Source organism: Meles meles, chromosome 1 (genome assembly GCF_922984935.1).
Source record: "Meles meles chromosome 1, mMelMel3.1 paternal haplotype, whole genome shotgun sequence".
NCBI lineage: Eukaryota > Metazoa > Chordata > Mammalia > Carnivora > Mustelidae > Meles > Meles meles.
This window is the reverse complement of record NC_060066.1, coordinates 168,559,235-168,583,812: the sequence shown is the minus strand read 5'-3', so window position 1 is coordinate 168,583,812 and position 24,578 is coordinate 168,559,235. Positions and strand designations below refer to the sequence as shown.

The following is a 24,578-nucleotide window of genomic DNA, read 5'->3' as shown; positions in this document are numbered from 1 at the left end:
TTAGCAGATTTGAGCAGAGCTTCGTGGATTTGAGCATTAATAGAATTACCATAATTCGCTCCATGTGGAGCTTTTAGCCAAGTCTTTGCCAGCCTTCCTGGGCTCGTGCAGTAAATAAATGCTTTCCCCGAAAACTGAACACCTCAGCAACTGATGGTCTTACGGAGGGATATTTATGAAATAAATTATTGATGGAGTGTAAGTTAAGGATGAAATGCAATATTTATATGGTACATTTGAAGGACAGGAGAAGAAATTTACAGTGTTTTAAGTAACTTACATGCAAATTTTCAAAGCTAAAATGTTACCACCTAATGCCTTCTTTCAAGGAGGAATTTGGATGGTTTGATTAGGGAACATTTTACAAAGTAAGGTGAAAAATAGTTTTGTGAATCAAAAGAATATAGTAGGCATTTCTTCACAGTTGAAACTATACTGGCGAACTATTTAATGTTCAGAGTTGATGGGAAACACTCAAACCCAGTGTCTTGCAGGGAATCATCTACCCGTAGTCCAATAAAATGATCTGTGCCAATAAATGTTGACCTTCAGTTCCACATGAATCATTCTCAGGTCACCCATCTAATCCTACATAGCTCTCAAAAGCAAACAGGAAGGAAGAGATCAGTGGGGAGAAAGGACCCTTAGGAAGACAAGAGGCATCCCACCTGCTCTCATCCATTATCCAGGCTCTCTTTGAGCACATCCCAGTTGCTTTTTTACTTCCTGGGAAGAGTGCTTCCCTGTGTTACAGGGGCAGGCCACTTCATAGAAACTCCTGTGCACAACAAGGCAGAATTGCAGAGCGCTTATTTGCATTACAGAAAGAGCTTTGTTATGTACAAGGATGTAATGTGCTAGCCTCCTGATCCGGCATTAGGTGGGGTCAGGGAAATCAGGCGGAAAAACTTACAAGCTCAGGTAGAAGTTCTTCCTAACTTAAGTGAGAGGCAAAGTTGAAGATCAGCATGCCTGAAAGAAGACCATTCCCTCAGGGGAGGAAGGCTACCTTTTTAAACTTATTTTATCTTCCTCTGGGAGACTGTTTTAGGCATAGGCCACTGGCTACTATCTGGCTTGTAATAGAAACTGACGAAATAGTTGGTGAATGAGTGAATATATGTTTGAATGGCAGATTTGATAAATAGTTCCTTTTTTGGCCTCACCTTACTAGGTGACAGACAGTGATTTCATTTCATAATTTCAGTGTTCACATGACTTTTGTCATGAATATATTTGCCACTTAAGCAAGGACTCTGTGGAGGACACACTGCAGCCCTGAGTGATAGCTGTGGTCCAGCCTCATTCCTGTAGCATTTCTCTCCGAGACTTTTCCATGACAGGAAATAATTTCAAACTCCTTCACGGAAAACAAACAAAAAACGAGCAGACTTACTTTACGAAGATTAGAACTATCGCTTTTCCATAGAGTCAGGTTAACTAAAGCTGCATTTGAGATATTTTTGTCATGTAGGCTTCACCCTGGAGACAAAGACTTATGACTTATTACCCCTCACAGGTATGTGTTGAAGGTATTGATGCCCCAGTATTCACCACTGGTCTGCTCTGAAGTCTAAACAATGAAGGGGGGGAAATCGGAGAGGGAGACGAACCATAAGAGACTGTGGACTCCGAGAAACAAACGGAGGGTTTTAGAGGGGAAGGGGTCAGGGGATGGGTGGCCCCAGTGATGGGTGTTAAGGAGGGCACAGACTGTGTGAAGCTCTGGGTGTTACACTCAAATAATGAATCATGGAACACTACATCAGAAACTGACGTACATAATAAAAAAAGAAAATAAACAAAAAACAAAGTCTGAAAAATAGAGAACAGTTCTCAGAAGCTGAAGCAAAGTGAAGTACTGAATTAAAGAACACGGTAGAGAAATCCTACCTCTTTTGGGAACATGGCTAGACCTTGGGACCCGCCTGACAACGACCTAATCCATTCATCGGTAGGCCAAGGAGCTCCCCAAAAGAGATGAGACCTGGCTGGGCTAGCTTCAGGCCCTGATCTGCTTACCTCACAAACTGAAAGAGCCTGCTGGCCTGGGTCTAGGTGGTTCAAGAGGAGAGACCCATGCCAAGCCTGCACTGACTTCATGTCAGAGCAGTGGCACTCCTTCCTTGTTAACATGGCCCAGGGAGGTTGGTTTTCTCCAAGGCACATGGATCAGCTAAGTGATCTTCTTCCCATGGGTGGAATATGTAAGAGTATGCAAGTATGAGATGAGAGTGCTCCTATGAATGCTACTGCATCCTGAGGGAGAGAAAAGGAAATTGGCTTTGGAAATGTGCCCAATTTCTACCAGTGATAGGCATCATGGCCAGTGTTGGGAGCCTGAATCCAGGGATATCATATCATCCATAGTTGTGGGTATTATAAAAAATCCTTTCATGACTATTAATACCCAATGATCTGAATTTTCCTGGTAGAACTGGATGGTTTATAAGGATTTATCCATTCATTCCTTAGAATATGAGACTTTTCATTTAGAATTTTGCTCAACTGCTGCTCTATCTTGATATCATGAGAGGCTGGTGCTTTTTTTTTAGTATTATATTTTGGGGGGGTCTGGAGAAATCTTTGGCCACAGGTAATCCCAGTATTTTCTAGTTTTTATGGGACCTCTCACATCACTAGATCCCATGTTCTGGGGGTGGCCATCCCTTTGGGTGCCCTGGACTAGGCTTTGTCTTTGCCCTTCACCCTGGGTCTTTGGTCTTACCCCACTTTTTCTTATTACCCTTCTCATTCCTGTCCAGTTGATAGAATAAGGTGTTTTCAGTGTCTGAGGCAAGTTCATATCCTCTGAATATTGTACTGTCTTATTTTATCTTTTAAAATAAAACTTCTGCCTAATGGAGAATGACTTAGAGGTCTTCATGTTAGTGATCCATCCAATCATTTATCCGTTCAAACAGCCACACTACTGAGTGCCTCCTATGTGCCAGGTGCTGAACTAAATTTGGGAGATATAAAACTATACTCATCATGGTCCATGTCCTTGGGCATCTCATGTCTAGGGGACAGGCAAATCAATATTCTCAGTGTTTTTCTCGCTTTTCGGTAAGTCTAGCCATGTTCAAAATACTGTGGGCAAGCAGAGCAGAAAGTCATGACTGGAGTGGTATGAAGGAAGTCTTCTTATGAGATGGCATTTGAGATGTCCAAAAAATATGAGTAGTAGTTCACCAGGCAAAGGTGGGAGATGATTTTTTAAGGCAGGAGAAACAGCCCACGCAAAGGCATGGAGGCACAGAAGACTGTAAGTGTGCATGAATGTCTGGATGTGGCTGGAGCATAGTGGACCTAGGGTGGGAAAGGAAACGGGACTAGATTTAATTTCTTTTTATTTTTTAAAGATTTATTTATTTATTTGTGATAGGAGGGACAGAGGGATAGAGAATCCCAAACAGACTCTGCATAGGGCGCAGAGCTCTAAGTGGGGCTCTATCTCATGACTTTGAGATCATGACCTGAGCTGAATTCAAGAGTCGAATGCTTAACCCACTGAGCCACCCAGCTGCCCCAAGGGACTGGGTTTCATTTCTAATGGAGCTTCTATCCTTTCTTAATGAAGGGGCTACTGGTTGGAGACTGAACAAAATTTTCTCCATTCCTCCTAAGAGGTAGTTCTAATTATTACTCTTGCCCATGCTGTAAATAAAATTGTGTGGGTAGTTTTAGAAATTTTGTAGCTCCTGTGAAGATGATTTTGTTTGTGTGTTGTGTGTGTGTGTGTGTGTGTGTGTGTGTGTGTGTGTGTGTGTGTGTGCGCCCACCAGGTATGTTTCTTTCCTCTAATCACATCCAGTACCCATTACCTGCTTTCCTACCGTAGAGGTTTGCTGGGGTGGGGGTGGGGGGTTGAAGGGAGATACCACATAGCACAGGACATGTGGTTTACAAAGCCTAGAGACCTGTTAGTTGTTATCATTTTTAGTGTATCTTGGCACCAACAGCACAAGGATCTTTACTCTCTCAGCATTCTGTTCCCTGCCTGTTGGGCCTGAAAAAAGTACTTGTGCTCTCCCCAACCACCACTGCCACTCTTAGATTCCCAGAAGTACTGTTTCAGTTGCTAACCCTTCCAGGAATAGCCGTGCAGAGCCAGGAGGGCAAGGGTACAGTGATGACCACATCGTGCTGTAAGGTAATGGCTTTCAGAAGGGTTGCTGTGTATAAGGTTTCATGGAACTGCTCTTCCTTTTGGTATGGCATCTGGAAGATTATTGGAAGCCCCCCCAAAGTGAGATCAGCTTCCAACTTCTCTTACTGCTGGGCAGTCAGAGAATAGCAGAGCTGAAAGGGATCATAGAGATTTTGCTCTCACATCTTCATTTTGTAGATGAAAACCCAAGATTCAGGGAGGTAGGGTGAATTTCCTTGGTCTTAGAGCCCTTTAGTGACAGAACTGGGACCAGAGACCGGGTCTCCTGGTGCCCCAGTCCTATAGCTATTCCAGTACTCTGTGTCACCTATCCTTTTCTTTCCTTTTTCAACAAATTTTGGTCATTTAACCAATCTGGTTACTGTCATTTGAAAGGACTAAGCATGGGAATAATGTCGCTGAGGCATGGGCTTACATATGTGAATTCACCCAATCTAGAGTCCACTTTTCAGCCTTGCAAATGCAGAAACTGGACTGCACCCAAGCAACCAGGGATAGCTGGATCTAGGAATATACCAGTCAAGCTCCTAAGCTACTGATGTAGCTAAATTAAAATAATAAAATACTATATTAGCTCTTGCCTATTTTAATGGCTGAGAATTGGTCACCATGTCAGGCCTGAAGCCATACACACTCTGCCATATGTATTGTTGGGTGAGGTACTGATTTTCCTGAGCTTTAATTAGTATATTATGAGGATTAAAGTAAATAATGCAGGTAAAGATCCTAGCACATATGAAGTTCTCCAAAATTGTCACTTCTTACTATCTTAATAACTGTTCGTTCTTCTGAACTCAGATTCCTCCCTAGGTAAACAGGTCATGTCTGCCAAAGTTAGTACCCCACGAATAATGCCATAAAATTGCTGCCAGCTTCTTCTGACTTTGGGGAATTTTTTTGTTTGTTTGTTTGTTTGTTTGTTTTTTTCCTGAAATGTACCCTTGGGTTCACACAGCTTTTGTTCCAAGCAGCATATAATAAAATAATGAGACTTCGGCTTCAAAATATAATCACATTCCAGTCTTTACCTCCTTGAGAGCTTACGTTGACCAGAATTATAGGTCTTCCTAAGTTCTTCAGCACCATAACTGGCAATCTTTAGCTTTTTTCTCATGAACAAAGGGGCACATATCCATAGGTAAATAAAAAATACAGGATACACAGGTGATAATGAGCTAAGAAACTCAGTGACTAATATTCCTACAATGCTTTATGACTTTAAAAGAATATTTCTTTTCATGCACTCTCACACTGATTTCCTGTCCAGTTTGAAAAATAGTCTTTATTCCAGATTTGCATTTGGGGAAACCAGAAGTTAGAAGCTTTTGAGTTAGAAAGACCTATAATTGAATCCCAGAATCAGCACTTATTGACTGTATGACCTTGTGGATGTCACTAAGTCTCTCTAAGACTTGATCTCATCTATTAAACAAGTGGGAATACCTATCTTGTATAGTCTTCATGATAGAGTGGTGATGTATGTTAAATGTCTGACTTCTGGTAAGACCCCAGTAGATAGTAGCTAAATTAATTGACATGAGAAAATTTAATACTATGTAAAATATCATAGTGATAAAGGAAGCTAATATTGGGCTCCCCTAATTCAAATTCTATGGGCAAACTAAAATGACTTTTGATACTTGTATCCATAGGAGGAAAAACTAAGAAGGTTTAGTTAATGGTTTGCAAAGATTAGATCATATTAAGGATTTTGTTAAGAAAGAGAGAGAGAGAGAGAAAGAAAGTACTCTTATTTTTCTTCTTTGTTCTCACTCATTAACTTAATGCTAGGCATCATGCTACTTTTAGGAGAATAATGATGAATCAATGCCAACAGTGTTCCTACCTGCTCAAGTTTTCAGTGTAGTAAAGAGTGCATTCATCCATCAGTCACAAGATCGGCACTAAAATAAATGGCACAAAGAATGGGTCAAGGGGGCTTTAAGAGTGTGTAATAATGGGATATGGTCTTATAAGGGAAACTAGGGAATTTTTGAGGAATGGATGTTTAGAGGAGGTTGATATGCGTTCACTCTGAGAAGAGAGATGGGAACAGTGTTTTGGGTAGAGGGAACAGCATTTGCAGTGACTGGGGCAGGAGGAAATATGGTGAAGGAAGATCACTGTGTCTAGAGCTGAGAAACTTGAAACAAGTTATAAGACGATGCTGAAATCATGATCTCATAGAACTGGCTTCATTCAAACTGAATATGGTTGAGAGGAAATGGAAAATCTAAGGAAGTATTTTGACGTCTCAGTCAGTGTTGTATATTCATGCTCAGCTGGGTATTCACAACTAAGAAAATAAGTTGCACATGTGATCTTGGAGCCCCGGAGAGCAAGGTTGAATCGCTGCTTAGATAAGTTATTGCTTCCAGTTTTCCAAAAGCTTGGTCCTTAAAAATAACCTGTGTGCTTCACGTTAATGACACAAGGTATCTTGGTTGTGATTATTATGCATATAATTATAAAAGAGAATGTCATGAGGAAGTCACACAGGTTCACTATGAATGAGTTCTGCTAACCCAACCTCAGATGTTGTCTTTTCTTGAAATTGCTTTCTCAGGAACACTCTCCTTGAGATTGCTGGGCATAGTCGAAACTCCAGTAGAACCTCGTGCTTACATCTTGTCCATCTGCTCTTACATCCTCAACTAGACTGTTCGTGCTATCTCCTCTGCCCAGCATCACCTCTGAATAAATGCTGGCGGGCTGGCTGGCTGGCTGGTGGAGATGAAGATCCAACACAGAACTGTTGATTTGCCCACACAACCCCACCACCCACCATGTTCCTCTTCTTGTCTCCTCTGTCTCCCATAAAAGGTACAATAGCTCTCCCACTTAGTCAGGACCCAGATCCAGAAGTTACTCTTGATGCTTTTCTTTCATCTTACGTTCAGTTGGCCAGCAAGTCCTGGATGCTGGCTCCAAAATGAACCCAGAATTAGGCCATTCCTACCCCTTCCCACTGTGACTTTTGTAGTTCAAAGTCCTTTCATCTCTTGCAGGATTCCTGTACCAGCCTCTTAATTGGTTTCCTTGATTATGTTCTTCCTTCTGATAATCCTTTCGCTGCCACAGTTAGATTATTCTTTTAATAATGTAAGTCAGATGATGCTACTCTCACGGCCACATTCTTCCAGTGGCTTTCTATTACAATTCAAAAAAAAAAAAAAAAAAAATCCCTTGACATGCTCTTCAAAGTCCTGTGTGATAGCTCTCTCCTTATACCCCCTTTCTTTTATTTCTTGCCATCCCCCCACATACTTACCGTCCAACCACAGTGATGTTCCATTTCTCCAACATTCCTGGTGCATGTAGCCTTTGCATTAACGTGGCCCTCTGTCAGCCTTGGCTTTCTCAAAATAGTGGCATGGTTATCTCTTTCTCTTTGTTCATATCTCAGGTTAAATGCGTTAGAGAAGAGCCTCCTCAGCCCATGAACTACCACTCCTGTCCCTACCCCAGCAGTATTGTTGCTCTCTTGTATTTCTTCTTAGTACTTGTCACTATCTTACTACCTTATCTTGTGTATATTTATGTGTTTATTGACAGACTAGCTGTCCACTAAATATTACTGAATAAATAAATGAGTTTGAGTTGGAGAACTACTGGTAAAATGGCATAGATGAAATGTATCTCATGTGTTACACATTTTTGAGGAATTTCCAGCAGTTTTCTCCTAGTTAAAAAAGAGGACCTTGGAATGAGTGATACATTCAGAATGGATTCCCAAAGGGCTGAGAAACTACCTCAAAGACTACGGATAAAGACTTCATCTCAAGTCTGTGTGAGGCCCTGGTTGCATGACACGTGACATTCGTTGCCTTTTAACTTGCCCTTGATAATGTTTTCATTCAGCAACTTGAGTGAACACATAGAGGACTTGCTGAATAAATATGTAAATGATACAAAGTAAGGAACCATAATTAATACATTAAATACCATAATTCAAAAAAGTTTTAAAGATTTATTTGGGAGAGAGACACACAACAAGCACGTGCGGGGGTGGAGGGAGAAGCAGACTCCCTGCTGAACAGGGGCATCTGACATGGGACTCCATCCCAGGACCCCAAGATCATGACCTGACCCAAAAATAGGCACTTAAGCGACTGAGCCACCCAGTTGCCCCTCAAAAAAAAAAAAGAACAACAGATTAGAAGGGTAAGTTAATGTGAATTTTTATCAGGGTATGTCTTTTCATTAAAAAATTCATGGGAGGAATGGGTAGAAGATCTGACTATATGTTATAAAATAAATAAAAAGTAAAAGAAAAGGACAATACATCTTTTCTAAAGAAGATACACAGATGGCCAACAGGTATATGAAAAGATGGTCAGCATCACTAACCCTCAGGGAAATGCAGATCAAATCCACTATGAAAAATAAAAAGCCACTGTGAGATACCACCTTACATCTGTTAGATGGCCTGTTATCCAAAAGACAGGAAATAACAAGTGCTGGTGAGGTTGTAGAGAAAGAGGATTCCTCGTGCACTGTTGCTGAGAGTGCAAGCTGGTACAGCCACTGTGGAAAACGGGGGAGGTCTCTCAACAAGCTAAAAGTAGAATTACCAACTGGTCTAGCAGTTCTGCTTCTGGGAGTTTATCTAAAGAAAATAAAACCACTAATTCAAAAAGACACATGCCCTCCCCTATTCACTGTGGCATTATTTACAATAACCAAGACATAGAAGCAAACGTAATGTCCATCAGTGGATGAATGGATCAAGAATGTGTGTGTGTGTGTGTGTGTGTGTGTGTGTGTGCGTAAGCAGTGGGATATTATTCAGGTACAAAAGGAATGAAGTCTTGCCATGCGAGACAACATGGGTGGATCTTGAGGCCATTACACATAGTGAAATAAGACAGAGAAAGACTAGTACTGTATGATCTCAGTTATATGTGGAATCTTAAAAAGAAAAAAAAAAAGCAGCTCATAGATACAAGAGAACAGATGGTGGTTACCAGAGGCCGGGATGGTGGACGGGTGAAATGGGTGAAAGAGGTCACAAGGTACAAACTTCCAGTTAGCACAGGTGAGTCCTGGGGATGTATGTGCAGCGTGGTGACTGTAGTTAGTAGTACTGTATCGCGTATTTGAAAGCTGCTATGAGAATAGACCTTTAAAGTCTTTATCACAAAAAAAAATTTGTAGTAAGGTGGCAGATGTTTACTAGACTTAATGTGATCTTTTCACAATATATACAGATATAAAGCATTATACCGTTGAAACTAATATAATGTTATATGTCAGTTATACCTCAGTTAAAAACAAAATGAAACAAAAATTATATATGTAATCTCAGTAGCAGCCTTGATCTCTTAGAGAATGCCTGATTGTCAAGGTGCAATGAACCAATAAGTATTAGCTGAGTACTTACTGTGTACCAGTCAGTTCTATATGCTTTGTAACTATTAACTTATTAATCCTCTTAGCCAGTCTAGGTAGATACTATTATACTTTACTGATGAGGAAACTGAGGCACAGAGAGGTTAAGTTGCTCAGGTCACACAGTAAGTAACGGAGCCAGAGTTACATCTTCTCTAGCGCCTGCATGTCTGACCACAAGGCTGCAGAGCCTCCTGAGGCTGGGCTGCATTGATAGAGCTGCAGCGTTCAGGTCAAGGTCAGCAAGAGCCTCAGTTCTGGTCAGGTTATATCTGAAATTCTGTGTCCCATTCCAGGTTCCACATCTATAAGGGCCAACTGACAGAAGAAAATTAAAAAAAAAAAATAGTGCATCCACAGGAGAACGACCCAGATAAAGAAGATAATTTAGATCTAGTGAATGTGGGAAACAAAACCGCTGACCAGTCTGAGGTTGTCTAACCTGATGAAATCTGCCCAAAGTCAAAATGAATCAGTCATGGAGCTAGATCCTAACTCAGATCTGTGAGACACCAAAGCCCCTTCTCATTGCTGACTCAAGAAGATAACAAAGGATGCAAGCCCATCTCAGAGCTTCCTTCTTCCTTTGCTCTGAACTGGTACAGAGAAAAGAGGCCTGAGGATAGGGCTTTCAGAGGATGAGTGTTCTCTTGGCTTCTCTGAAATGCTAGGAGGAGAGGGAGTAGACAGATGGATACTTGCAAAGCCAAGTGCTTCACTCACATTAAAATTCCCAAGTCAGGGGCGCCTGGGTGGCTCAGTTGTTAAGCGTCTGCCGTCGGCTCAGGTCATGATCCCGGGGTCCTGGGATTGGGCCCCACATCGGGCTCCCTGCTCGGGGGGAGCCTGCTTTTCCCTCTCCCTCTGCCTGCTGCTCCACCTACTTGTACTCATTCTCTCTGTGTCAAATAAATAAAATCTTAAAAAAAAAAAAAAAAATTCCCAAGTCAGTTTTGGATTTTTCCCCTTTTCTGAAAGTTACTAACTTGAGACTTGCATCCAGACTCCAGTTGGACATCTGACCTCTTGCCATCATTGCTGTCCATGAGAGGTCATTTAGTTCAGTGTTCTTGGAAGGCAGCCATTTTCAGTGGCTGCCCTGGTCTGCTGTGTGTGGCCTGTCCTAGTTGCTGCCTCTTCTACTAAGCTTCTCTTGGGCATGTAGCTGGTAGGTGGTGACCTTGGTTTTCAGGATAGCCCTTATACCTGACCTCCTAGCTCGTCGGTGATGCCTTTCACCCCAGTCCTGTGGATTTTGATTGTGAGGTACCCATGACCTTTTCCGTTTCCCAGCATGCGCTAACCTTTCTGAGAATCCACATCAGAAGGCTGCTGTGGTCAGGTTGGCAGGTCACTGGTTGACTAATGGCCCCTCCAAGGTTTGCTGGCAGATACTGCGTTGTTGTGAACCCTATTGATCCCAGAAGTTGGCCTGCTGCATGTATAGCCTCTGTGGGCATGAGGAGGTGGTGAGTCACGGCCCCAACACCCCTACCACCCGTCTGTTCTCACGGCAAGGAGAACAAAGATGATCTCTTTGTGGTATCATAAAACCTAGAAAGACATTAAAAATTCCGTTAAATTTTCATATCCTTTTAGCTGTTGAAATGCACAATCTATTAGGAGGGGAAAATAGCCTCTTGCAATTTTTTTTCCCCATTGCTCTTACTTCAGAGGCTACTTAAGGGACCAGGTAATGATCTTACGATGTTTATTAATACTTCATGTTCTGCTTCCCTCCCCCCATTCTTTTCTACTAAGGACCATGCATCTATCTTTAAATTGAAAGTACAGAAGCTGCCAGGGGATCTTTGAGATACAGAGTTTCTGCAATTTCATGTGTTGTCCTATTACAAACCTTGTATGTAGAGATCTTGGTGCTGCTGGGTGGGGATATTTATTTTTGAAATGCACTTTGGGGTGGTGGCAAGAAAATGGGTTTTGGAGCCATATAGATATGAGTTTGAATCCTGGTGCTGCCATTTATCAGCTGTGTGACTAGTATCAAGAAAGTTATTTAACCTCTGAGGGTCTAAGTTCACTTACCTCCTACATTGAGTAATATCTGAGTAGTATCCAGTAGTTAGGATGACTTCACACAGATACCTCATAAGGTAGGTCTCATGGGAAAAATCTGGTCTAATCTGAGTACCTAAATTATTTTTAGTTTATCCTAGTTTTTCTGAATAGTTTCTTTATTTTCTCTGTCTCTCATGGGCATTATACTAAGTAACTGACAAGATATCCTCATCCCTTTGGCTGCTTGAAGATTTAAAGCAAATTTGAGACTCCTCTGTAGTGGGTTTTTAAGCTGTTGGTGTATATGTTTAACCCTGCCTCGATTAATTTTGTTCCCATCTGTGGTTTTATTTAGCCTTTAATCCCACTGACCTTATTTCATCTTTATGCACTAGTTACAAGGTCCCTTAAATATTTTCTAAGACAAGATAGCACATAGAGGAAAGTCTAGAATGTAGCAGGTGCTCCATAGATACTGGTAAATGTACGAATGAGTAAGTGTTAGAGAATATATTCAGAGACAAACAGATATTTCAGAGGAGAGTGAAAACAAGTAAAATAAGGTGAAGGCCATGAGTTCATGCCTCCAAGATATCCAAACAAAGACCTGGAGAAAGCAGTAAGAAGTTGGAGCCATGAGGCTGGAAATAGGGTTTGGAACCCATTGGTGTTGATGGTATTAGAGCTGTGGGTACGTGTAGAAGAGTCTAGCAGACAGAGAAAAATGGATCTAGGGAAAAGGAATCTCAGCACTTAAAGGCCAGGTGCCTGCTGGGATGCCAAGGAGTAATGGGAGATAAGAAAATGAGGACTGAAAACTGTCCATTTGATAAAGTGGCTTAGAGACCTCAGGGAAAGCCACCCACTTTATTATAATATTGTGACAGTGGGGTAGAAGATAAGGGTTGGGGAGCAAATGATAATTTAATAAAAACTACAGCAAACATTTACCAGGCATTTACTAGATGCCAGACCTGGTGCCAGGTGCTTAATATGGATTAACATGTAGCAGCAACAATGTTATGAGGGAATGCTATCTCTTTCCCCTCTTTTACAGAAGAGGAGAATTGAGGCGTAATGAAGTTAATCACCCAGAGTCACACAGCTGGCTAGTGTGGATTCAAGCCAAGACAGTTGGGTGCCAGACTGAGCGTACTAGCTGAGAAAACAGCCAAGTTTAGACATCTCTGTAAGAAATTTGGTTGGGAGGGAAAGAAAGGGAAATGGAGGCAGTGGCTAGAGGAGAAAGAATGCCTGAAAGTGGTTGGAGTTTCCTGTTCTTGGTCAGTTGGTTGAAGATGAGAGAGATTTGCTCGGGCAGCCGTAATACCTGGTGGAAACGTTCGGGTAGTAGAGCGATAGGTTGACACAATGCTAGAGAGACGAAAGAGAATCGCTATGCTGAGTTTCCAGAGAAAACAAGAGGAATGGCTTCTAGAAAGAAGTGGGGATGTAGTCATCCTGTTGCACTGTGGAAAAGGCGACGAGTACAGACCTGGAAGGGGAGGTCATGCTTGAAGTGGAAGTGGAAGGAGCTCCCTTTGGGTGGCCTCTGTTTTCTCTGTGAAGCAGGTGAGATGATCATCTGAGAGTGTGGTGAAGAAGTCGGGGAGTCAGAAGTCTGAGAAGAGTGGAAAGGGTTTGAGAGAGAAAATGGGGGGTAGGGAGCAAGAGGACTAGAGAAACCTTGGAGGGTTGTTGAATGATACTGAGAGCCTTGCTGGGGAGTGGTCATGAGTTTATCATTAATCTGCCCTGTTGTGTGATTGTCCCCTGCTCTGCACAGCCTGCAGGTTGCAAAGCACGGAAAGGGGCTGTTCAGTTGCTGTGTTGTTCATGGTAGTGAATAGTAGTACCACCCATCCAGCTTCCGCCCTGACCACCAGAATCGGCTCAGTTGCCACGTGTTGGCCATTCCGTGCTCCACATGTCATCCACACAGTCTCGCATATTAAATTCTCTATGTTTGGGTTCCTGGAACCTCCCACCTGGACTGTGCCACAGGCTTTTAAACTTCTCACTGAATAGAAACTTGCCTTCTTCCATTCTGCACATGACCACCAACATGTGCTTTTCATAATAAAAATCTAATCCCATGACTCCCTAGCATCAACCTTCCCAACTTCTCCCAGTACTCTTGGGGCACAAAACAGAAAGCCTCCACCCCTGCACCATGGCCTCCCCTTCTGGCACCATTCTCCCCTCTGATCTCTGTCCCCCAGTTCACTGCCTTTCTTTTAATTCACTGCACCTAACCCGCTCACCACACGGCAGGCTTTTCTGGTCTTATTGTCTTGCCTCCATGTTGTAGGCAGAAGAAGGGCAAGAACGAAGGGCGGAAGTGTGTGTGTGTGTGTGGGCTCAATGAGGCTGCTTCCATTTCGGGATGTCCCCTCAGACACGTCATCCAGTCACTTCTGTGTGTATCTCACCATGAAGCCAGAGGTGTATCACATGGATACCACCGTCCATAAGGGAAGCTGGGAAAGAGAAGTTATTCCCTAGTCGCACTGCAGCCCCCAGCAACATCGGAGTTGTGTTATTAAGAAAGAAAGGGAGGGTGTGTGTTAAGTAAGCAACTTAGTCTCTCTGCTCTAGGTGATGAGGTAGTTTTCAGGTGAAGAGCTGAGGAAAGGCTACTGCTGATGGAAGTCAGAGCCTAAGTAAAGGTTCAGAACTGACTAATGGTGTATGCAGGCAAGGAGTTGCTGGAACATTGAGTTTGGCGCAAGAAAAAGATGTGAAGTTGGAGAAGCCCGCAGGGACCAAGTTATAATGGCCTTTCTGTGCCATGAGGAGTTGTTTAAACTTGATCTGTGTATCCATTTCTATAAATGGGATTTCATGGCCCAAGTGATGTCAGGGAAGATGGTCCAATGAAAATGGAAAGAAATTTAGAATTTTCATTTAGCTCTATTTTTTATTTCATTCTTTTTCATTTTTATGTATGTTTCACAATATGCACGTGTACCTTATAAATCCACTAGCCCATGCATATAATTGATAAGTAATAATATACATTGGGAATCCATGCTGAAGACAGTGATGCTCACTGAAAATGTTTAGAAACCATTGCATAAGGCATCAGGGATCTGTTGAACTCTAAACAGTGAAATGACATGGTCCATTGTGCCGTTCTTTTCCCTTTAGAATATAAAGTTGTTTAATTAAAAAAAAATAATTTTGGAGTGTTAGTATTTGGATAGGAACATAGCACACATGTACTTCGTTTTACAAGGAAGGTAACTGAAGGTCACGGAGGTGAAATAATTAAGGACGATCTCTGAATCAGTCTGCCAGACCTGGAGCTCAAATCCACATCCCATCTCCTCACCATCCTTTGTGTGTTTTCTCGACAGGATACTTTTCTTTTCCTGATGCTCATCCTCTTTCTCTGCAATTACTTTTTGTGCCTCATCAGAACCATGGACACATGAGCACCAAGAAGGGAATAAGGGGTGTACATTTTTAATAAACATAAATGTCAACCAAATAGAGTGGTGTGGAAATGAATTGCCCACTTCGCTCAGGGTTCTATGAACCATTTTGCTATCCACCTGAAGTTTCGGGGCATGGATAACCACAGTTTCTATTTCCATGAGGCTCAAATCATCCACAGTTCAGCTCATTGGCAAGCCTTTTGACATTGTCCTTGCCATGCTAACAGTCGAAAGTAAGAGACTGAATCGAACAGGTTTCTGACTTGAGAAGAGGGAGACCTTCCACGGGTGCATCACTCACTTAATGCAGCTCTGTGCATCAGAAGAAACAGGTATTCCCATGGGACCATGTCTGTGCTTGGATATATTTCATAGAGAGTGTCTTGTAAAAATGGATAGGGAAAAACGTCTGATTTATAGAATCCTATTACCTGATGCCGGGAATGCTCATTCAGCTCTCTGTTAACTACTCCTCGGCCAAAGTAACTGATTTATTTCCACCATGCCACCCCAGCCCAGGGCTGCAAGCATGGGAAGAGCAGAGAACCTCTGATAGCCAGGTGGCAAGCAAGAGCCAGACTCTCCTGGGTATGCTAAACTCTGCAGGAGAGTCAGTTTATAGGGGTACAGACCAAGGGTTAGATGTCTCCAGATGAATGTGTTTGTCAAGTTGATGATCATGTTTACCAAGATCCTTTTATCACCAGCTGAGTCCTCTTTTAATGGCTTAGGTCACCCTGGAATTATTTCAAAAACAGCCTAATGTTAGAGCCTCTTGTGGGCTTGCCAGACACAAATCTAAAGTGAAGTCTTTTGTCTTCTTGGTAGCAGACTCCAGCCTCAAGCCCACTTGTATGAATTCTGAACATATGTTTTCATATTTGAGCAAGTTCTTTCCCCTGCAAAAATGACCATGTATGTATGTATGTATGTATGTATGTATATGTATATATATATACACATACACACACACACATAATTTTTAGATATTAAGGTTCTTAACTGGTAAGAAAAAAAGGATCTTGACTACATTTCCCAAAAAGGAAATTATATAAAGGGGAAATTATATATATAGTATATATATCACTTTTCTTGCCTCATTGTATATGAAATTATATATATATTATAATATATAATTAACAATAGTATTAGAATATATAATATAATATATATTATATATATCATATATAATTTAATATATAATACATATTGCATATAATATATATTATTTTATATAATATATAATTATATAGATATTTCCCCCTTATAATATAGAATATGTATATGTAATATGTATATGCATAGTACGTGTATGCACATATATACAGACATAGTTACAGGACCTTATAACAGAGTTTTAATTTATTTGACAATCCTGCATAGTCTATGAGATTTGGTTTGGATATTGAAATATGAGCATTTCTAGGACATTCTAATGGCTTATGGGCCAAAAAGAAAGAATCTAGTATATACCATATAATTTTATGGTTGTTTTTGAATAAACATATATATGACTAGAGTTCCTGATTTTTATAACTTAGAATCAGACTATTGCCGTAATAAAATCTCAAATTCCAGGGTTCAAACAAGAAAGGATTTTATTTCTTCTGGTCCAGGGCTGGTAGTGCATCTGAATGGATTCATAGATACAGGCGTTTTCGCTGCCTTCCATAGGGTTTGGTCCACATGACTGAGGGGAAAACCATTCCAGTCTTCAGGAAGGAAATAAGAAGGGGAACATATGTTTCTTTCCTGTAAGGTCAGGAACAAGTGATTGTACATATCACTCTTGCTGTCATCCTGTTGACCAGAACCTAGTCACAAGGTCAGAACTAGCTGTGGGAGAGCCTGAGAAAGGCGTTCTCTAGTTGGAGGCCATGTACACAGCTGAAATATCATATACCAAAGGAGGAAGAGAGAGTCGGGACCCAGCTCTGAGTCTCCAACGTAGTGATTTAGTTGAATGTGAGTTTTCCATCATCTTTTTTCTGTCTTGTCTAGTAATGGATCTCAAATCCTATGACACTTTCAGTCTACCCTAGAGCATCATGGAATAGGGTGGCATGCGAACTAAGCTTTGTTGAGTATCTACTATGGCCCATGTCCTTTATATATAGTGTCATTTAATTACTATTACCACCATGAGTAACTAGTAGTCGTCCCATTTAATGGTGAGGAAACCGAAGCTCAGAGAGGCAAAATAATGGCACAAAGCCACGAAGTGGTAAATTTGTCACGTTTTCCTTATCCAGTTGTTATAAAAGTTGATTCTGGAAAAACTGATTTTCCTTTCCAGGCTTCCATTACTCTGTTGTGAACTGAGGGCCCTGAACTGTATCAATTCCTCCCAAACTGGACCATGTATCAGAAAATCTGGAGAGCTTCTTGAGATGCTGATTTGTGGGTTCCACTTAGAGTTTCCAATAGAGAAGATGTGGAGTGGGACTGGAGCCCTGGCATTTGCAACAAGTTCCCAGGTGATGGTTCCAGCCGTACTTTGAGACCATTGGAGTAGATGGTATCTCAGATTTCTTCCAGCTGTTATGTACTGGAATGCCAGCAGCCTGGCTAGCTTCCTTAGTCCTGCATTGGTTGGTGATCAGAAACACTACTACTCCCCAGCTGCTTTGGCCAAGTTTAGTGGTTCTCTAGGAAAACTGTTAGCTTGGATGGAGGAAAATGCTGTTGAAAATCATTTCTTCATATATTCATTTACTCATTTGTTTAACGGATATTTATGGAGCATTTCATGTGCCAGGCGTCGTTCTAGATGCGGCAAAGACAGAGTGATTAAGAAGACCTAGGCCCCTGCCTGTGATATGTATAGAGACTGTGGAGAAAAAAGATTATTAATTTATTATTATTACTGAAAAACAGACTATGAAGAAACAGAGCATTTTTTGTTATTATTGAAAAGGAAATGCATGGACCTATAAGGAATAAAATATCCTGCTCTGGAATTAGTAATTATAACTAAACTTCACCTAAAGAGGCTTATTTTCTGCTGTAGCCTTAAGTGGTAAATCGCCCATTTTTCTGTACCCAATGTAACTTTTGTTCTTTGCTTTTTGAGATATTTCTGTTGTGCCAGCTCAGTGAGTGGAATTTTCATCCAATTTTTGCCAACCCAAACTTTGCCTTCCTGTCCCAGATGAAACCTTGGCTTTGTTCAAAATTTGCATTTTCATTTTTAGCAGATAGTGACAGTTTAAATCAACAGCAAGAGCAGAAACCCTGTCTAAAGCCATTTCCTCACTCTTATTCTTCACCTCAATGAAATTAGAAGGTTCTAGGGAGATGAACTCAGATAGTCCTCCCCCCAGTCACCTGCACCTCCAGCTGTTTGCCTTTTTTTTTTTTTAAGGAATAGAAGATGAAGGATAGGGGGCTCTCGAAGGGAGGATATCTAGTCTGAAAAGAGAAGGAAGTCGTGTACCGATCATGGTGATCATTTGTTGAGTGTATATTATGTATGTTATGTGCAGTGTATATTATGGCAGGGACCCCTGCCAAGCATTTTATGTGAATTCCCAGCTGAGCTTCCCAACAAACCTGGGAGGTGCAGGTATTATTATGATTAGTATTTTCCTTCACAGATAAGGAAATTGAGGCTCACAGAGGTTAGATTAACTGGCCCCAAATCTCCTACTTATCCGATGGAGGAGCAGGGATTCAAAGCCAGGCCTGTGTGACTTCAGAAGCGCATGCTTTTTACCAGTCAATTAAACCTCCAGTCATTTCCATGCATTTTTCATAGGGATGCTGCTGAATCATTTGGCTTACTGGTTTTCTGAGTCATCTCAGCGAATGGGGCCAGACCCGATATATCTTCTGCACTCAGTCTTATATCCTCTCTACTCTGGCCCTTTTCTCTGGCCCTTTCCTCCTGCACTCCAGAGGAGTGCAGCCCTCCTGCTCTGTCATCTTTCTTCCCATCGCCCTTAAAGGAATAGCTTCTTACGGTCTGTTTCTGTGATCCGGGAGATGTCTGGTGAGCTTGCCAGGGAATAGAAGTGCATTTGTTCAGGACTGTAATGTTTATTTGAAAGGGATGTTCAATCACAGATTTGACTTTTTTATGAGCCTCATTCTATATCCGTGTGATTGGAAAATACATCAGTAAGTAATGCTTCCATGAAGAGTCACTATCTTGCCCATTATTGTAAAAGATTGGCCAATAAAAGCACTCAAATTATTGGTAATCCATAATTAATATGAAGTAAATAATAAGCATTTTAACATAAAAGTCATCATGATAGTAATGAGAACATGAGGAGTTTTTTTGAAAGTCAAAATTTATAAAAGGTAGATTATCTATCACTAAGGAATATGTAATCACATAATATGGGGGTTCAGTTTTTCTCTTTCTGTTGGTGAAAACATTCTGCTATTCAGAAGAAAGAGTTTGTGGTTTTATTTTTAAGCTCATTAGGATGGTTCAGAAAGTCTTGGCCAGCAAACACCTTTTAAAAAAATCAATTTTTCAATAATTTAGAGTGAATCAGATCCATATAGTTACATTTCCCTCAAGGGGGATGTGCTTTCAAAATAATTAAAGTAGAGATAGCGTTATAGATCTTGAGAAAGTGTGCTCAGAAAATGTCTTTTGATTTGTTATGAACCCCAAAACGTTGGTAAAATGGAACAGGACTAGAATGAACTTTCCAGTTTCATCACTAGCTAGTGGTACATGACCAGCAGTACAGAAAGTGCTAAAAGCCCACCTAATCTTCATACTGTTATCCTTTTTATTAAGAAGACTCAGACTTTTAGCTTTACGTAGGGCTTTTAAAGACCACATTTCCCAGCCTTCTTTGCAGCTGTACAGGTTCGTCTGAGTTTTGGCCAATGAGATATTAGTGGAAATGATCCATGCATTCCTGAGAGGTCCCTTTAAGGAGTGGGTAGGGAGAGCTTGGACATGTTCTCTCTTCCTGCGAGCCTGAATCAGGGAGGGTGGCTGGAGTTCTTGCAGCCATTTTAGGTAAGGAAGACAAAGGCCATCCTCTAGGCAGGCTGAACTGTGAGCTGTGATCAGGCTACCATACCAGCCTTGAATTTGCCGTCTCTGGACTTCTTTACAAGAGAGAGAAATTTGTTTTTTTCTTATGTTACTGTTTTGTGGATTTATAGCTGCATTTAATCATAACTAATAAAAACAGTGACTCATCAGGTTTGGGGAAAAGAGCAAGTGCATTAATGTAATAAGTTTAGCTACCATTATTGAGTACCTTCTATATGCCAGGAACTGTTGTGAGAGCTTTATTTCTAATAACTCACATAACTGACTCAGCGGTCTTCTGAGAGACTATTATCCCCATTTTACAGATGTTGAAGCAGAGGCATAGAGAGGTTAAATAGTTTGCCCAAGGGCATACACCCAAGCTGAGCTGAAGCCAGTTAGTCAGCTCTAGAACTTTCTCTGAATCACTGAGAATGACTTGACAATATTTTAAAAACAAGCAGGGCACCTGGGTGGCTCAGTCCGTTAAGGATCTGCCTTCCTGGGATGGAGCCCTGCATCAGACTCCATGTTCAGTGGGGAGTCTACTCCTCCCTCTCTCTCCACTCTTCACCCCCGCTTCTGCTCTCTCTCTCTCAAATAAATAAAATCTTAAAAAAAAAAAAAAGAAGAAGAAGAAGCTGTACTCAGACTCCAGCTTTTCTGCATATAAGAGAATTATACCCTAGATTTGACTTTGTCAGTGATTATGGGAATTAAATGACCATATCATTTAACTCCCCATGCCCCAAACTCTTCACCAATAAGACAGTCCCTCACCAGGCCATGCACTCTGAGCCTGACACTGTGCCAGGTACACAGATATGTTAGTGGCAGCTCTGCCTGGAAGAAGCCCACAGGTAGGTTAAGGAGACAAGGCCTGAAACACTCTAGAAAAAGCAAGGAATGAGGGAAATACATTTGCTTCCCAAATCCTGTGTACAGTTGAGTATCATGTCTGTGCAAACCACAGATCTTTTGCACCCCTTTTATAATGCTCATTACATTGGAAATTTTCATGCATTGTTTGTAATTATGGGCTTAATGTTCCTGCTAGTTTATACATCTCATGAGGGCAGGGGCGATGGCCCCCTCATTAGCTGCTGTGGCCCCAGCATCAACACAGTACCTGGCCCAGTTTGGGAGTAGGTCCATTCCAGACATTGTTATGGCTTCCTTCTCTCCTGCCTTCAAGAAGATTGACTGAACCTCTTTCTCGGTCCCTCAGTGCTGACATCTGTAGCAGCTGGGGCACTCAGTTAAGCCTAGGGTGGAGAGAAACCTACCTGGGCTTGTATGCTCTAATGCTATAGAAACCCTCGAAACATAATTATCCAGAGATACCTGATACTTCTAAGGGCCTACAGAACTTTGGGCCACCTCGGCTCATCATCACCTCCAAATGGTCTTCTCTCCTTTCCCCACTGCCAGTCCCATTGCCCCAAGGCTCCTCCCTGGCTTGACTTCCGACTGAGAACACACAAGGGAACATCACGGAAACATGATCTTGAACATATGTCAGTAGGCCACATTACTGGTGTGTATTATGATGGAAATGAGATGCTGGCTGAAATGTGGGGAAGACTTTTGGGATTGCAGCCTCATCGTGGAGATTGTTTCAGCAATGTGTCCATGGGGGCAGCAGTGTTCTTGGCAAACAACAAAACAACAGCATGTGCAAAGTCCCAGGGAAGAAGAAAAGGTGGGCATGTTTGAGGAAGTAAAAAAGGCCAGTTTAGTAGAACACAGTCCAAAAGGGGAATGGCAAGAGATGAGGTAAGAGATTTCAAAAATGTGGAGCCCCGTGAGCCTTGGAGTAAGGCATCCAAAGGGGTAATAAGAGAAAGCCACTGTAGAGTTTCGAAGAGGGAAATGTGATGTTAGCTTGATAACATGCAGTTGGCTTTCAGCAAGTGTCTACCGATAGCAGGTGCTTATGGAGATACCAGAAGCGCTCTGTTGAACAGATAATGTGGCCCCCAAGGAAGTTACAGTCTGGGAAGCAGGAAAGCAGACGGTGTTAGTAAAAGATAGCAGGATAGCCTATAATGTGCACCCTGGAACTACAGATGGTTTTCAGGGAAAAAAAAAATTTCCCGTGATCAAATCATATTGGGGCTTCATATTTCATACCTCCTTAGAGATTCTCAGCACACACCAGCATATTAAAGTATCTGAGAATCGTTGCGGTATAGAAACCTGTCTCAGTGCAGCTTGGCATTTCCCGAACTTAACTTGCACTGAGATCAGCTTTCAAATAACAGCAGCTTTTTGAACTCATTTATATGATTTATGTGCTAGGTGTGGCAGCTGTCCTAAGAAGGGATCTAGCTCAGTTCAGGTGCAGAAGGGGCAGGGACTCAGGGTGGCCTTCCTGGAGAAGGTGACCGCTGAGTTGCTTTCTGAGGAGTGAATAGAGGTTAGGCATGTGAAGAGGCATGGAAGGTATTTCATGGAGAAAGCTCAGCCAGAGCAGACAGAGAGACCCCCCCTCCCCCAATAAAAGCACATGATCATCCTGGGAAGATAGATTTACAGATTTCAAGAGGAGGGAAAAGTTTACTTTCACGCCTTGGGGAATAGTTGTTTTAAAATGGAAACAGTAGAATGCAATCTACCTCATCTGGATCTGAGTCTGAATGCCGATTTCAGCCGTCCTCTGTTGCCACAGTCTGTCTGTCTGGGTGTCGCCAGTCCCCTTTCTGCACCTTTCTCCTCCTGTGGCTTGCACATGCTGTGCAGCTCAGTCTTGGGAAAGGCAGACAGCAAGCCCCTTGCTGTGCACCTTTGTCCCGTGTGTCAGATGGCTCAGCCCTCCCGGAAGTGTGGGTTTCCTGTTCATACCTCCAGTTCTGTCGGCACTGCTGTTTCTGTCTTCACATTGTGATCTGAATTCTCTCACACTGCACCGCGTTTTCCCTTCCTCATCCTTCCAGGTTCATTTCTGCATCTGATTTGTGCAAGGCAGCATAATTAGAGGATGTTGCATTTCCCTGCCAGAGAGAGTCGCATGCCTGGCAGGACCCAAGCAGACTGGAAAGGTTCGCAGATGCCAAAGGTCTCCCTCCTGTGCAGCTGATCCATTCTGTTTGTTATAATATAGATTATAATGGAGGTTTTGGTTTTTTTTTTATTTTGTTTTTTACATGGGTTATTTTTGCTTCCTTCTTACAGGTGATTAATAAAAATCGCCCCCACTTGATTTACCGTCTATTGCATACCAGATACGATAACAAGGATTTTATGTTATCGTTTTCATTTTCACACTCTGAAGTATGTGTTTATGAACTGTTTTACAAAGGAGGAGAACATGCCCAAGGTCATTCAGCTGGTTAGAAAAGAAGCCATCACTTTAACCTCAGGGGCGGTTATAAAGTTGGTACATTTAGTACATAACACCCTTAAATGGTCTAATTATAAACTTTTGGTAGGAGTCTGTGCTTCCATTTCCTTGGGCATCAGGATCACCAGGGAGTTCTTAAAAATAAAGATTCTAGAGTTTCCCTTCATAACCATTGACCAGAAGTCGGGGATGTGGTCCCAGTGATAGTACAGGTGTTCTCATCAAAACTGCCTCCGTGGGTCTAGCCTGCCCTGTGCTTTCCCAACAAGCTCCCAGGAGCTGTACACACTGCCTGTTGGGGAACCCACTTTGATAAGCTGGCCCAATGCAGCAGGTGAGAACCAAGGGAACTGGACAGGGGAGAAGAACTGGAGAGTTAGCAGCAAGAGCCCTCGTGCCTTCTTTTCAGTCTTCCTTTTCTTTTCTGAGCCCTTGAGGTTTTATTTGGTTTTCACCAAACATTTAAGTTAAGAAATAGGAAGGGCGATGCCCTCGAGTAGGATTTGGAGTCAGGCAGCTGGGATCAGTTCCCAACCTCAGTGCTTACAAGTCTCCGCGCTTCAGTTCCCTCTGCTGAGACATGGAGATGCCAATAGCTGCCTGCCCAGGGACTCAATCAGTAATGGTTCTGTCTTCATCTGTTCCCTTCCTACTCACTTCGGGATAAGAATCATGAAAACCCAGAGGCTTCACTTTGCGTCTTTAGTGTGGGAGGTTATCGGCACTGTGGGAGCTAGCTGGGCTCTGCATTCATTTTGTGAATTATTTAGGCCTATGGAGCTTGTTTCTCTCCGGCCTTTTTCCATGCTCCCGCATTGTTCCCAAGAGGAACCACAAGGGGCTGGGAAGACAGCGGGATCCTGGAGCATCTGCTGGATATTCAGCTGGTCGGTGGCCTGGGTCAGTGATTCTAGGCCCCAGGGGAAAGCAGTACCAGTCTTGCGTTGCAGAGGGAGGCTGGAGGTTACCAAGCAGGACCTTAGCGAGGGAATTTGCAAGTGCCTCATTTAGGAGAGGGTAGTTTTCCCAGAAGGAATGGGTAGAACTAAGAACTCTTATAGCCTGGGTCTTGGCAGGGCAGTGTTTTTCCTCATTCGGCTGACAGAGAAGAAATGGGCTCTCTAACCAGAGCAGCTATCATCTTATGTCCATTCCTGATGTTTCCTGGAAGGTGGGATTCAGACAAGTTACAGGTCTGTCTTGCGTTCA

The 24,578-nt window shown here is 42.2% G+C and overlaps 1 protein-coding gene and 1 long non-coding RNA gene across 7 annotated transcripts in view; one reads left to right on the top strand and one right to left on the bottom strand.

The window, feature by feature from the left end:
• The window catches only part of FGGY (FGGY carbohydrate kinase domain containing), a 408,575-nt gene that overhangs the window by 163,730 nt on the left and 220,267 nt on the right, over positions 1-24,578 (top strand). The gene's annotated exons all lie outside the window — the stretch shown is intronic.
• Positions 16,361-23,032, bottom strand: LOC123925445. The gene is made up of 2 exons (XR_006815013.1): positions 22,645-23,032; positions 16,361-17,854 (listed from the first exon to the last, which is right to left on the bottom strand). It is a non-coding gene; the product is annotated as an uncharacterized LOC123925445 (long non-coding RNA).